Below are 15,519 nucleotides of genomic sequence, written 5' to 3'. Positions count from 1 at the left end.
ACAACAAAAACAACAACACGAGAACAACAACAATCACGACAACGAACATGACAACAACAACACCAACAACTACGACGACAACTACAACGACTGGGTTATGATGACATCACCAATGATTTAAAGGCCGTTAAAAAATCGTTAAATCCTATTTCTTCACCGATTCTTATGAAATTTTAAAGGTAGGTTTGTTGTCCCCAACTTATTTTCACTCCATACTTTTCCAGAAGAAAAACATAATTTTGGCAGTTAAAAACCGTTAAATTTCAATTCTTCACCGATATTTATGAAATTTTGTGGGTAGGTTCGTTGTCCCCAACTGATTTTCACTCTATACTTTTCCAGAAGAAAGACATAATTTTGGCAGTTAAAAAACGTTAAATTTCAATTCTTCACCTATCTTTATGAAATTTAGTGGGTGGGTCCGTTCAAAGAAACTACAATGGGAAGAAGGATAACTTCCTCATTGGGCATGCTTAGAAATGAGAATGGCTAAATACGAGTTATTCCCCTTTTCTACATGCTGACCAGACTGTCTCCTGCTTTGTCATGACTAGTACAGTCGATCTTTCTCATGCTGTGACTTGCTTTATTTTCACATTTTCGGTATTTAAAACAGCAAACACACACACACACACACACACACACACACACACACACACACACACACACACACACACCGAAGAAGTTTCCATTCTGATTCGGTTATTTTATTTGGTGCTATATGTTTGCTTCACATTGTTTCTTTTACATTGCTTTAGGTATCCCAATTCGCTAAACACATCCATAATGCATGCATGGCTCATTCGAAACAGGGCAACTGAACAACTGATGCCCAATAGCAATAAATACTGAACAACTGAACAATAAATAGCAATAAATGATGACAGTGCCAAGTTTTTAAGTACAAAGTGAAATCATGTGACTGGACAAAGGCACAATTACAAAATACAAATAAAAAAAAATCGAGGCCCATTTTAAATTAAGTTCTCAGCTCATATGGAAGCATAAGGTGACCCTAGAAACCGAAATTGGGAGACCTCCCGCCCCCAGGGCAGACTACAAAAAGAAAAGGGGGGGGAAGGGGAGCTAATTTGTGAAAAAGTATAAAAGGAATCAAAAACTGTATACATGTATTTAGTTAATACCCCAAAAATTGTATAGTATATACAATGTCAGACCCTAAAGAAAGTTTGTTAGTCATTGCTTAGGCAAAACAAAGCAAAATAGTCTGTTTACGGTATCCCGACCAACCCTATTTTTCCCCCGCCGACCCTAGACTTTTTTTTGGCATTTGGAGAAAAAGAAAAAGAAAACAAAATCAATTTTGTTCCTGTTTTTTTGCAAAATAATTTAAAAAGATGGTTATAAAAAAAAAAATTAAGAAAAGCCGACCTACCGACCCTCTTTTTGTGTGCCTATGTTACTGTAAACAGACTAAAAGGTACATCACAAACAACACACCAGGGATGCTACTCCCCCCTTAAAAATAGCCATGAGTCATAGGTGTGACGTTTGAATCTTTTAGCTAAATAAAACCATAGGCAATTGATCGGAAATATCAGGAAAAATCTTAACAAGTTTATTATTTGTTTGCTTGGACCAATCCTCTTGCCGAAGAGTTTTACAGTAAAAATTGATTTTACGTCAAAAATATCACAGGAATATCGAATGTTGAGGTAAGGCTGGGATAGCCAAGTTCAAGAATAACGGAAGGTGACTGTTGAATCTTTTTGAAAATGTATAAAAATATAGATGGTAGGCAATTCAAAATTAAAAAAAGGACTCTCGGAGCATGGACTTAATGAGTCAAAAATTAAAGAAGGCTCTATGAGCCGAAGTACATGTTTTGTCTATTGTCTTTTTTTATTTTGAATTGCCGACCATCTATATTTTGATACAACTTTGGACCCTCTTTGTACGGAGAGAGTTGGCAATTGTTAATCACATTCTCTCATCTCATTGACTCTCCTTCGGCTCCTTGGTAACATGCGTTCCCGTCTCTGCCAGGATTGGACACAGCAGCAGATAACCGGTAAATATGTAACAGGCATAAATGGCAAAATAGCTCGCCTCGCCTGATAATATATGAGACAACTGTTCTATTACAAAGTCTTCCTTGGGAGGCTTGGCTAATTTACTCGCTCGTTTTACACGGGGTTCCATCGTTTTCTTTTCTAATCGGAAAACCTTGCTCCTCAGTTTGTTGACCTTCTGCCGAAGTTCCGCTTCACGAGGGGATGGGGAAGATGACGACTTTGATGCTTTACATCCTATGTCCTCCAGGATCGCCTGAATGTCATCTAAAAAAGAAAACACACACACAAAACACATAAAATAACATCTTTACGTGTGGGAACTACAGGTACAATTTCATCCATCCATGCATCCACCCTATACAGCTTCTTCTTCTTCTTCTTCTTCTGCGTTCGTGGGCTGAAACTTTCACACGCACTCATTTTTTTGCACAAGTGGAATTTTACGTGTATGACCGTTTTTACCCCGCCATTTAGGCAGCCATACGCCGCTTTCGGAGGAAGCATGCGGGGTATTTTTGTGTTTCTAAAACCCACCGAACTCTGACATGGATTACAGGATCTTTTTCGTGCGTACTTGGTCTTGTGCTTGCGTGTACACATGAAGGGGGATAAGTCACTAGCAGGTCTGCACATAAGTTGACCTGGGAGATCGGAAACATCTCCACACTTAACCCACCAGGCGGCCGCGACCGGGATTCGAACCCTCGACCTTCCGAGTTAATAGACCGACGTCTTACCACCCCGCCACAGCGCCCGTCACCCTATACAGCAATTATCAACTATGTAATGGATGGGTTTAAACATTTTTTGATGTCAGGGTGTTCTTCATGGTTAAAAATCTCTTACCTGGTTGAACAATTTGTGCATCAGGCGACAGGTCGGTGCTGGCTTCATTTGTAGCTACCCTTTGCGATGGTGGCTTCCTCCCACTAGCAACCTGCAAATGCACAGCTCTTTAACTGACAAACTCACAACCAACACCCAGTCCCAATGAAACAATTCTCCCAATTTCATGGCATTGGTCTTAGGCCACACAAAAAAGTGTATGTTTCTGGTAAGGCAAAACAAAAAATAATCTGTTTACGATATCCGGACCGACCCTATTTTTTTCCCACCGGCCCTAGACTTTTTTGGGGCATTAAAAAATAAAATTAAAATATTCAGATGGCTAAAATACAAAAATAAAAAGCCGACCTACCGACGCTATTTTGGGGGGGCCTATGTTACCTTTAACAGACTTTTTTTGTGGCCTAACATGACTAAAGGTGGAGATTTTTTTTCTAAACTTTTTTTTTTAAACCATCTTTTTAACTTATTTTGTTGAAAAACAGGAAAACAAGTGATTTTCGAATACCCCTTTTATTTTTGAAAATGCAAAAACAAAAGTCTAGGGTCATCGGGAAAACATAGGTAGGGTCAGGTGACCAGAAACATACAACTTTTTTGTTGTTGACGCCGACCCTATACTTTTTTTGCCATTTGGGGCTGTTTTTTGGCAAAATAAGTTCATCATATCATCATAATCAAGACGTCAATCCAAAATAAGTAACTTTTTTTTGTTGGCCTTATCATTATTTTGCGCTAAATGCAAACAGGCATTATTTGATGGGAACAATGCTTTTTTTTTTCAATTCTTACATCAGCCTCAAACTTGTCATTACTCAGAGTCAACCTGCATTTATTAGTGTGCTTCTTTGATTCGCAAAAACCTAAAACCAATAAATAAATAACCTTCGGTGGTGGATTGGGCACTGCAAACAATGTCGGGACAGCATTCCACACAAGTGATCCTCTCTGCAGGATTGTTTTACTGGTTGGCCTCAAAGTGATCAGTACAAAGCTTGAGACCTTGAACATCAGCTGGCTGCAGCTTTTCAAAGTCCTCTCGCCTTGTGAATTGCATCCATATTCTGCACCTAGTTTGACAATAAAAACAACAATGTTATTGTTAAACTAAGCAAAAAGGAAAGACAAAAAAAGCTAAATCAGATCTTCAGTCTAAATCTAACGCTCTGCCTGAACGCAAAACGGATGAGTGATGTACCTTTGTACTGTAGTTTTCCCGTAAGCAAGGTTTGATAAAGGTTTCGGCAAATATGCCCACGGGTAGTTTGTCATCAAGTGTAAACTGTTGTTTTGTACTGACTGCTGACTCACACTCACAGTCGTAAGTACTCGCTGACGCTGTAGTCTACTGAGTGAGTTGACTCGAGCCATTGCGGCATTCATTCTCATTCTGAAGAAGGTAAACCTGATGAAATAATCACTGCACAACCCACCTTTTTTCTTCTTTAGGGAACTTGTGGAAAGTTTTCCCGAAGCAGCTCTGTTTGCAACGGGCGTTCTTGCAACAAATAGCCGAGCACAATTTACCACCACCACGCACGCGATCGGTACCTACGCGATCCGCCATTTTGTTTTCGCCGCCAGCATGTGACTAGGGACGATAACCCACAAACACTTTTTCGCATTTTCTTCGCAAGTTCCACGTCTTCCTTTTGTACAGTGTTTGGTCCGTTGTCCCAAACTGAATTTTAAGACATACTTTTCCAGACAAAAAACCTTATTTTTGGCAGTTAAAAACCGTTAAATCTCAATTCTTCATCGATATTTATGAAATTTTGTGGGTAGGTTCGTTGTCCCCAACTGATTTTCACTCCATACTTTTCCAGAAGAAAAACATAATTTTGGCAGTTAAAAACCGTTACATTTAAATTTTCACCTATCTTTATGAAATTTAGTGGGTGGGTCCGTTGTCCCAAACTGAATTTCAAGACAAACTATTCCAGTCAAAAAAACTTATTTTTGGCAGTTAAAAACCGTTAAGTCTCAATTCTACACCGATATTTATGACATTTTGTGGGTAGGTTTGTTGTCAGATTTGACATGATGGCAGAATTGAAAGTGTGAGATATCCTGATGTTTTACAATTTATGCTGCATAATTCAGCCCCATGGGCGCTTGAATTTTAGGTGGAGTTGGGGTTTTTTTCAGCCCAAACCAGTAACCCCCACATAGTTTTCATGTCCCTTTCTGAGAGACTTCAAGAAGTTTCAATTTGACGTCATGATTAGCCTGCCGCATTAGCAAGTATGAAAACACGTCATCGATGACACATTTTAAGGTGTTACGAGTGTGTTTGAGTTGCGGTTCTTGCTCATGTTTATACTCACTGAGTTACTTCCCTTGGATCTGGATCTAGATCTGGATCTGGATAACCCGCCTGGGTTGGTGGTTTGCGGGTGCGAATGCGTATACGCACGGTTCAGTGTGCTTTCGCGAAAGGGTGTGTCATATGCACGGCTAGAACTAAGATACTTCTTGATTTCAGTAAATAGTTTCATTACATGTCAACTAGTTCGTTTTTAAATGATTTTTTAGAGATCGCCAAATGGTATTGTGTGAATAACATCATTCGATCGATTGTACGCACGGCGCCGTGCTTCTAGTAGCTCAGTCCATTCCTTCTTTCCGGTATGGAAACAGACGTGTTTCTGGCGAAAGAATCGGCGTTTTCAACTCGCCATATCTTCATATTCATTCGGACTAGAACAACGAAATATAAATTTCTTGTAACAAAAATCCCGAGCCTTGCGACTCTGGTAGTCATTTTCTTACGCGAAGCGGCCTTTGGTAGGTACGACAGTTTTAGTCACTCAAGTATATATCTAAAACGCACGTGGACGAGTTTTCAATGGCGTATTTGAAGTCTGTGAATGTTGTGATTACAAATCATTTCGGGGCACCCCTCAGTCTATACGTACAGACAAACAAATTGCATGGAACGAAATTTGAGAGGCTGGACTGTAAGTTGTTGTTTTGACTTCTACAAATCTCGCAGGTCTTTTATGCAAAACAGACTCAAAATTGCATTTTTCACGCAAGTGTAGATGACGAGACTATCGAAGGAATGGAATACACTTGCCTACAGATATAATAGACAGATACTTATATCTATGACTTACCCTAGCCCATATGTTAGAATAAAGAACATACTTTGCTCTTTTGAATGATGTATGATTTGGCACTGTACACAGGATTTTAGACCTGCCCCCGAAGTGATTTTTCCATAAACCCGTCAAAAAGCTCACTCTGTTTTGGCCGTAAAAAGCGCCCAAATGCAGTCAATTTCTAACCTGTGTCGTGTGTTCGAAGGAGTACATCTCAGCGATGCCATTGCCTTGCAACCTCAAAGAAATATATTTTAATAACCCGCTAAATGAACGTTTTTTTAGTGTGAAATAAAAGCCGGAGATTTGCTTCGTTTCTTTGCTGCGACACAAAACCAAAACCAACTATAGATCTGCGGTGACATTATGAGTTCGTTTTCGACATTGCAGTGAAGTTGCGTGGATCTTCGACGATTCCCGTTCGGTTTAATGTGGATAGAGCTTTGATTGAATGTAACTGCTTTGAAAAGTTACAACATGAGTCCTTGGGATCGATGTTTTTCGGTAAACTTCTTCGTATCCTTGACTTTACTTTTGACTTGAACAGATCCAGATCGGCTGGGGCTGTTAATCACCTACACAGATCTATATGAAGTTGACTCGACACGGCGAACCGCCGAATCCGTGCCCTCTCGTCGGTCAGTCCTACCCCCAAATCCCTTACCAGCCTCAGACCCCACCTCACCATTCTAACCTCACTGGCGCACTATGTGTGATTATCCCTTCCTCATGTGTGTGTGTGTGTGTGTGTTGTTTGTTGTGTGAGTGCGTGCCGGCGGGCGGGCGTGTGTGTGCCCGTGTGTCTTTGTGTCTGTGCATGTCGTCTTGAGTGCGAGAAAGCGAAGTTTTGAGAAATAGTGACAGATAAATAGTTTAAGAAAGGAATCTACTAAGTGAGAGTGGGTGTCCATTACGGCATTGCGAAGCTTTGTTTGTCTGTTTGTTTATGTGTTCGCCGTGTGTGTGTGTGTGTATGTGTGTCACAGTTAATATGTGTCCATTTGGTGCGTTTGGCTTCATAGTTCCTTCAAACGAGTAACTTTGTTAACAGTTCATTATTCGGACACAGATTAACAAGTTATAGAATGTTCGTGTAGAACAGACACTTAGCCACAAAAAACACCTGGTTTTGAAATGAATTATTACCTCGATTCCGTTCGAAGGAGCTTTCCCCAAACACCTTTTTAACAATATCCAATTGATCTATGAAGATATGGGTCCATGCGACCCCGAGGCAGAGGATGCCTGTTTGCGGACAGGGGGAAATTGAGAAGGGGGGGGAGGACCGATACTATAAACCCCAACCTGTGTACACATTGCTAACAGGAACCTGTGCACAAAATGTGTAATGTATCTCACGACAGATTATTTTTTCGGGGAGGGGGGGGGGGGGGGGCGCATTCTTATGATTAGCCTAAGTCGCTTCGCGTCCTCAATTTAGACTTTTGAATTCAAAGTACACCCCTTTTACAAAGTAACTGATTCACCCATGTGTGTCGTGTGTATGTGCGTGTGTCTGTGTGCTTGTCTGTGTGTTTGTGTGATTGTAGTGCGATTCAGAGACACCTACTGGACAGATCTTCATGAAACTCTGTCTCCAGTTGGAAATGTCCTCCCTGTTGTGGATGGTAGGAGCGGGGTTTTGGACAGGGAGGACATTTCCAACTTGAGACGAAGTTTGAGGTAACGTGATGCATTATAACTGAAATACACAATTAGTAGTGCCCCAATATGCAAGTGTGTTCGTATCATCAACTGATAAAAAGTGTGTCCGTAGATTTTGGTTACGCGTCGCAGTGTTAGCTGTGTACGACCTCCCACAGTCCAATGCCGCGAATTGTTGTTACAGCCCCTGACTTTTTTATGTACGGAATCCGGTAGTCTTTTTGTTGTTGTTAAATAATTATATTGCCAAACGTTATGACATTTTGGGATAATTGAACGAGTTTCAATACACATTTGCTGAGCACCTGTGTGCTAAAAGGAAATGTCGTTTGTTTTTATCAAAACTCAAAACTAATTTTCAATGTTTATTCGTGCAAACCGTCACACAAACATGCGTGCCTCTATGAGTATGCGTGTGGCTGCTTTCGTAGTTCAGGCTAGATTACAAGTCAGCTGTGTTAGGGTGCAAGCCTTTTGATAATTTACCCCACACCAAATCCCCCCCACCCCCACACACCCCGATACCTGTCAAATTCCCTCAAAATGCAAGAACAATTCCGTTACCTTAGATCATCAACAGAAAATAATCCTCCGGATCCTAAAGATCAGGACGAAAACATAGCGAAACACTTTAGATATCAGATACCGACTTTATGTAATGCGCTTCAAAATCATATTTGAGAAAGAGAGAGAGAGAGAGAGAGAGAGAGAGAGAGAGAGAGAGAGAGAGAGAGAGAGAGAGAGTATGCATGTATTCCAATTGTAAATAGTCAGAAATATAGTTATTGACTGTGTACTTATTCTTATCGCTATGAGGGGTTGGTTTGCTTGTGTGTGTGTGTGTGTGTGTGTGTGTGTGTGTGTGTGTGTGTGTGTGTGTGTGTGTGTTTGTGATTACTGGGGTGGGCGGGTGGTGGAGGGGGGGGGTGGTATTGGATCTGGGGGAGGGAGGGGGGGGGGTTGGCAGGGGGTATCGGTGCACTAAAGGCACCAAGTGTTTGGGTGTATGTGTTTGTATTGCGATTCAGAGAAAACTACTATACAGATTTTTATGAAACTCTGCACACAGTACCCACACTTCTCCCTACCGCCTGACCTACTGGGCTCCCAAATGAATGTTTTTATCAATTTTTGTCAGTCAAGATATGGGGGTGGGGGTGGTGCGGGTATAATTGTGGAGTAAGCAATAAGAAAACACCTTTTGGTTTTCTTAGGTATTGCAACGGTATATAGTGAAGTTAGCTGTGTTCAAATTTGTTTATGATCTGTCGAGCCAATTTTGTGTTACAACGTTTTTGAGTGATAATTGTATGTGTACGCTCTCGCCAATCCTGGATAATTTTCGGCATGCACATTGATAAGTACCGTATTATAATAAAGTGATACTCTCCATTCTTTTATCTACACAAAGTAATGTTTTATTTATCTTTTCTAAAGATAAAAATGTCAGTTAGGATGACGTTACGAATTACAGTGTTTTCTGTAAGGTCATATGTGTCCACCCGGTACCCCCCAAAACTGACAAAACTCTTATAAAAAAAAAATGAATAAGAAAACAAAGTTTTTTGTCTGTCTGCAGTTGTGGACATATAGCTTAGAGAAACATGTGCTCAAAATGTGTAATGGATTTCACGTGCGACTTTTTGTTCTTTCTTGTGTTGAGGTGGGGGGGGGGGGGAGGGTGGGCGTATGCCCCTTGATCAGTCTCGGGCGCTCTGCGACCTCGATTTACACTCTTGAATTCTAAAAACACCCCCCTTACAAACTAACTGATCTACCCTGGTGTATATATATATATGTGTGTGTGTGTGTGTGTGTGTGTGTGTGTGTGTGTGTGTGTGTGTGTGTCTGTGTCTGTGTGTGTGTGTGTGGTGTGCGATTCATAGAAATTTACTGGATAGATCTTCATGAAACTTTGCACACAAATGTTCCGACCCCCAACCCTTCACCCTGATTCAAACTCATGTATTACAAGTCCAGCGCTCTACCAACTGACCAACAGCACTCCCAAATTATTTCTTTTTTTATCATTTTTGTCAGTCAAGATATGGGGGTGGGGTTGGTACGGGAATAATTGTGAAGCAGACAATACGACAACAACTTATTTTGTTTACAGGTATTGTATCTGTATACAGTGAACTTAGCTGTGTTCAAGTTTAGTTATGTTCTGACGAGCGAATTTTTTTTAAATACGTTTTTACTACTAAAGGAGTGATATTTTTATGTGTACGCCCTCGAGAAACCTCGATCATTTTCTGAAAATGCACGTTGATAAGTACCGTTTTATGATAAAGTTATACTCTCCATTCATTTATCTACACAAACTAATGTTTCATTTATTATTTGTAGAGCTAAATATGTCAGTTGGGATCATGTTAAGAATCGCAGTGTTTTTCGCAAAATCGTACTTGACAACCCCCAGTAAAAAAAATTCTAAAAAAAAGTTAATACGTCAACCTCTTTTTTTCTTTGCACAGATGTGTCCATATTGCTTAGAGGAACCTGTGCACAAAATGTGTAATGTTTCTTTCACGCGATTTGAACACACAAGTAACCCCTTAAGAATCGCAGTGTTTTTCGCAAAATCGTACTTGACAACCCCCGGTAAAAAAATTCTAAAAAAAAAATTAATACGTCGACCCCCTTTTTTCTTTGCACAGATGTGTTCATATTGCTTAGAGGAACCTGTGCACAAAATGTGTAATGTTTCTCACACGCGAATTTTTTTTAAATACGTTTTTACTACTAAAGGAGTGATAATTTTATGTGTACGCCCTCGATAAACCTCGATCATTTTCTGAAAATGCACGTTGATAAGTACCGTTTTATGATAAAGTTATACTCTCCATTCATTTATATACACAAACTAATGTCTCATTTATTATTTGTAGAGCTAAATATGTCAGTTGGGATCATGTTAAAAATCGCAGTGTTTTTCGCAAAATCGTACTTGACAACCCCCAGTAAAAAAATTCAAAAAAAAAAGTTAATACGTCGACCCCCTTTTTTCTTTGCACAGATGTGTCCATATTGCTTAGAGGAACCTGTGCACAAAATGTGTAATGTTTCTGACGAGCGATTTGAACACACAAGTAACCCCTTAAGACAGAGAGAGAGAGAGAGAGAGAGAGAGAGAGAGAGAGAGAGAGAGAGAGAGAGAGAGAGAGAGAGAGAGAGAGAGAGAGAGAGAGAGAGAGAGAGAGAGAGAATCATGTACACACAGATGGACGACTTCGCTTGGGGTATGTACTGCCCGGCAGTACACATCTACTTTATTTCATAAGTGATGCATTAGATTATAAATACATTTTCATGTTACCATTTTCATTCAAGCTCAGACCACTCAAAACCGTTGTAGTACATCAGACGGAAATGTATATCTGATGGCCCGTACTCCACATGAAGGTAAAGGTATCCTGATTTTCCTGCCTAGCACACCATGTATCCTTGGCATTCGATGTCATTAATCCAACAAATAAGCCCACAAATTTGTGGGGCACATTTCCAGTTTGTGGACCACAAAAATAAGCCCACAAATTTGTGGGACACATTTCCAGTTTGTGGACCACAAAATGAAGGCCAAAACAAAATGTGGGGCACAAAATGTGCGCCATAAAAATAAAGGCAAATAAAAGTAGCCCTTAAATAAAATATGAAGCAAGTTTTTGTGGACCATAAAATTCGATTGATCACTTTCCCGAGAAGTCGGTTTTAAGACACAATAAAACGCTCTTCCTTAGTGGAGTACATGAATAGTATTGATGACAAAAAACATGGCGGCCGTCGTGACTGATATTATTGAAAACAATCTAATATTTGGCAGTTCAACACGTCCACCAGAGAAATATACCGACAAAGAAGTTGAAACACCGACTGCCCTTCTGAAAGAATTCAATCGGGATGTGAATGATACAGCTGATTTTGGACACGGTCTGCCGGCCTTGAATGGGGAGGTTGGCGATGAATCGCACTGTTCTACACTACTCTCACTGATTTTCAATCATCGGTTTGGATCAACAAGCAGGTAAGTTATTGTTTTTAAAATCCAAGACATGACCATAGCAAACGTGGCCTTTGTAGAACTGAGCAAGATTCGTCTGTTGTGTATGTGTGTGTTAATGAGTAACTGGATGTGACTGTGAGTGTGAGTCACAGAGTGTGTGCTTGTTCTGTTCTTTTTTTTACTCAAGTTTAGAAAATGCTTGATCTTTAATCTGTATGCACATAATCAAATGCTGCTGTATCAGTGTATGAACTATGGTTGTAAAAGAATAAACAAAACAATTACTGAATTAGTGAGTGATTTTGCTCTGAATCGTCTGATAGTGAAGTTGAAATAGTACTTATTTCATTTTCAAGACATGTTAATAGTTATGATAATATTGTTATGGTTGTTTTCAGGCCTCCCGAGAAACCAGAGATGATGTGCATCATTCATACAGCTCCTGTCTTCCAGTTCCAACAGTTTACCTTTAAACATGGATGCATACATGTACTGGAGAGATATCAGGATGACTTGGCGTGGTGCTTTACATTACAGACTACTCCTGAAGAGTAAGTTACACATTTCTTTACCACTTACAGCTTTTGCTTGTCAAATCTGTATGGTAAAATATATGTAACATTGGGTATTGGTGATGGTAGTCTGAAGCTATAAACATGTACTGATGTAGATCATTCAGCAGTCTTTTGTTCTTTGTAAATTGAATAACAAGTACTTTGTAGATGAAATTATTCATACATGTATTTGAAGATGCATAGTAATACTGTGCATGGTAATTGGTATGATGTACTTTATATACATAATGGTACAAATATCTTTATTTTCTCTCTCCTTCCCATCTTAAAGTTTGTTGCAACCCTATACTCATAAAGTGCATTATACTGTTTGTATGAACATTGAACTATTGTGATGCAAGAAAGTAAAACATGAAATAGCTAGAATGAAAGATTTACTCATTACTGGAATTATTTTAAATACAGTCAGTCCTTTCCTTGGTTCACAATCACAGATCTGGCAAGTTGTTTTATTATAGTTTTTTTTTTTACATGGAATACTTAAGAGTTACAATGTAAATTGTAATACCGCCTGTGTACTTGGATACCTACTTCTACATCCAACACCCTGACTGCCCCTGCGCAGAGTTAGAATTTTCTGAATGAATTCACATCACATTTCTCAACAAAACTGTAAGGTGTCAACGCTAAATAGGGAATGTGTGTGGGATGAAGGCTCATGCTGAATTTAAAAAAATAGTAACTTTCCATCACATTCCAGAAAAGCCGCTCACATCAGCAGCATAACAAGATATCATGTCGTTAGAAAGGTTCTTGTGAGGAAGTCTTTTTAATTTTAATGATGAAAGTATATATCTATTATATCCATGAAATAAATGGTTTTCACAGGAAGAAATGATGGCACCTGTAATATTACAGAATAAGGTTTACAGTTTAGTTCATAGTTGTCACTGTCAGTATCACCCCCACCATTCTCCATCCCACTGATCTTGTGAAGAACAAGTATTACCTCCTACCTACCTTCCCGCACCCTCTTCTCGATACCCAAAACATATCCCCATCAGTGCACAGCAAACTGAGCAAAGTCTGGATGTGCTCAGTAATACATTTTCTGTATTTTCCAGGCAGTGAGGTGCCGAGATATGATGTGCAGGCAGCTTGCAGAGTGCCATAGTAGTGCCTGGCTTTGCTGAGGATGATGATCAGATTCAGTCCATTCTGTGCTGACGGAGCTACCAGAACTGCTTTAATATAGTCCATCTGAATATGCTGACACTTACAGAGGTTTTCTGTTGCCTTTGTGGTGAAATGAACATGTAACACATTAACAATAACATTCTACACAAATAATGTGTGGTGCGATGTGGATCAAAGGGTACATTTTGACTTATAAATGTAAGTTGTCAATTCAACTAAATACAGGTAGTGTTTGGTATGCAGATATTTTCTTACAGCAAACAGCGGTTTGTTTGTTTTTACTACATAAAGTGATATTATCTTAGACTTTTATGTCGTTTGAGTGCTTTAAGTTAAGTTGTTCACAGGCAGTATTTTACACACAGGCTTAGCTTTGGGAGATGTGTGTGTATGTTTCGGTCAATGCGTGTTCATGTATAGACTTTGTTTGCAATATTAGAATTTAGATCTTTTAACTGCAAAATGCACATGCAATGAGTTAACCCATGACTTTTTCTTCCTTTGAATCCTAGTCAGTACTTTATCTTGTTTAAGATTTTCATTGATTCTGTTTTTGGGTCGTTCTGGTGCATCCTGGATGGTTCAATTCATTCTTATGTTGTGCTGAAATGTTGCTTTTGTAATACAGTTTGCCAAGATTGTGTCTTTCACTTGGATGTGGTGAACTTATTTTTTAAAGGCCTGCTCTGCCTCATTAAAACACTTCACCTCACTGTGTCAGACCTTCATCAGGCTTTTTGCATGGGATAAGAAAATCCTTCCACTTGGTCACATAGCTAAAGTCAGCACCCTGACTTCTTAGTGTGGTGATGTCTTTTCTTATTAATTTATTTCCCCCAAAAGGTATAAGAGTTTTAAACAAAATTATGTCTTACAGCTACAGTGGAACCCCCCTTTTAAGACCTCCAAAAATCTGAGAAAATCAGGTCTTAAAAAGGAGGGGGTCTTAAAATGGAGGTAAAATTTAAAATTTACAGAGGTTATGAACAGAAAGTCTGAGAAAACAAGGTCTTAAAATGGAGGGGGTCTTAAAAGGGGGGTTCCACTGTATGACTATTGGGGATTATGTGTTTGTAAAGATAGAGCTGAGAATCCTACACCGAATTCTGTGCATAGAAGGCGGCCTGAATCTTGACCCACACTGCTGGCATGACCTTCATAGCTGCATTCAACGCTTTACTTTTACCCTGGTAACTTTACGGTTGCTCTCTCTGGATTGAGCATTTTTTATTTCAACCAAGGGGAAAAATTAAATGCCTCTGTAGAGATTCGAACCTAGGACCTAGATTTTCAGGCAGATGTCCTAACCACTACGGTAGTTTTTTTTTATTGTAAGATGGATATATATATGTCTAGCGGATGCAGCTACATGTACAAATGTGCCAAATTAGAACTTGCATTCTCAGCCTATAATCTTTGGCCATTCATGTGAGTACTAAATATTGTGAATGCATGTGAGACTGCCTTGTTTTACTTTTGTGAAATGTGTGAACTCACTTTGTTTACATCTTTGTGTTAATAAATGCAGTTTATCAGTTACCTCTGTTTGTTTCTTCTGCAAGTATGTCAAATTGCCCACACACACCCTCATGCGCACACACACACACACACAAAATCAGATCTCAAGTGTAAGTATTCTTTTTGCAGTTTTATTTTAATGCCCATAATCAGTCAAACAAATATATCATCACACTTCGTCACTTGCACCTAAGCTTAAAAGTAGCAGTCCTGCATACATATGTAATGTGTAAATGTTTCAGGTCACCATCTGTCCTGGCTTGAACATGCAATAAGAACACCTCTACACAAACACATGTACAGTCAACCGGCTAGCTGCTTCCCTGAAAGGCATATTTTTCTATGAATTAATCGATTTTCCGCAGACAGCAGCCAGGTAGTGGATCTTTAGTATATGTCCAAGCAGACGGTTGATCTTAGTACAACACATCAAGGAAATATTTTTTAAAAACAGATCCAACATCTAATCTTCCAAAGTTCATAATCAATAAAGAAGAAAGGTATGTTACTGGAACCCTTTATTTATGATTTAAGGCAATGTGCGGCAGTAAAATTACCAAACTTAAACTAGAAGAATACAGTCAAGGAATAACTTAGTTTTCTGGGTAGTTATTGAAGTGACTTATTAAAATGAA

The 15,519-nt window shown here is 39.3% G+C and overlaps 1 protein-coding gene and 1 long non-coding RNA gene across 2 annotated transcripts in view; both read right to left on the bottom strand.

Annotated features, from left to right (window-relative positions):
* LOC138972614 (galactoside alpha-(1,2)-fucosyltransferase 2-like) overlaps positions 1-15,519 on the bottom strand; it is a 162,790-nt gene that overhangs the window by 53,304 nt on the left and 93,967 nt on the right. The window lies entirely within an intron of this gene.
* LOC138972593 (uncharacterized) lies at positions 692-3,755 on the bottom strand. The gene is made up of 2 exons (XR_011457672.1): positions 2,883-3,755; positions 692-2,300 (listed from the first exon to the last, which is right to left on the bottom strand). It is a non-coding gene; the product is annotated as an uncharacterized lncRNA (long non-coding RNA).

Source organism: Littorina saxatilis, linkage group LG8 (genome assembly GCF_037325665.1).
Source record: "Littorina saxatilis isolate snail1 linkage group LG8, US_GU_Lsax_2.0, whole genome shotgun sequence".
NCBI lineage: Eukaryota > Metazoa > Mollusca > Gastropoda > Littorinimorpha > Littorinidae > Littorina > Littorina saxatilis.
Note: the sequence above shows the minus strand (reverse complement) of the source record. Positions and strands in the feature narration are given on the sequence as shown.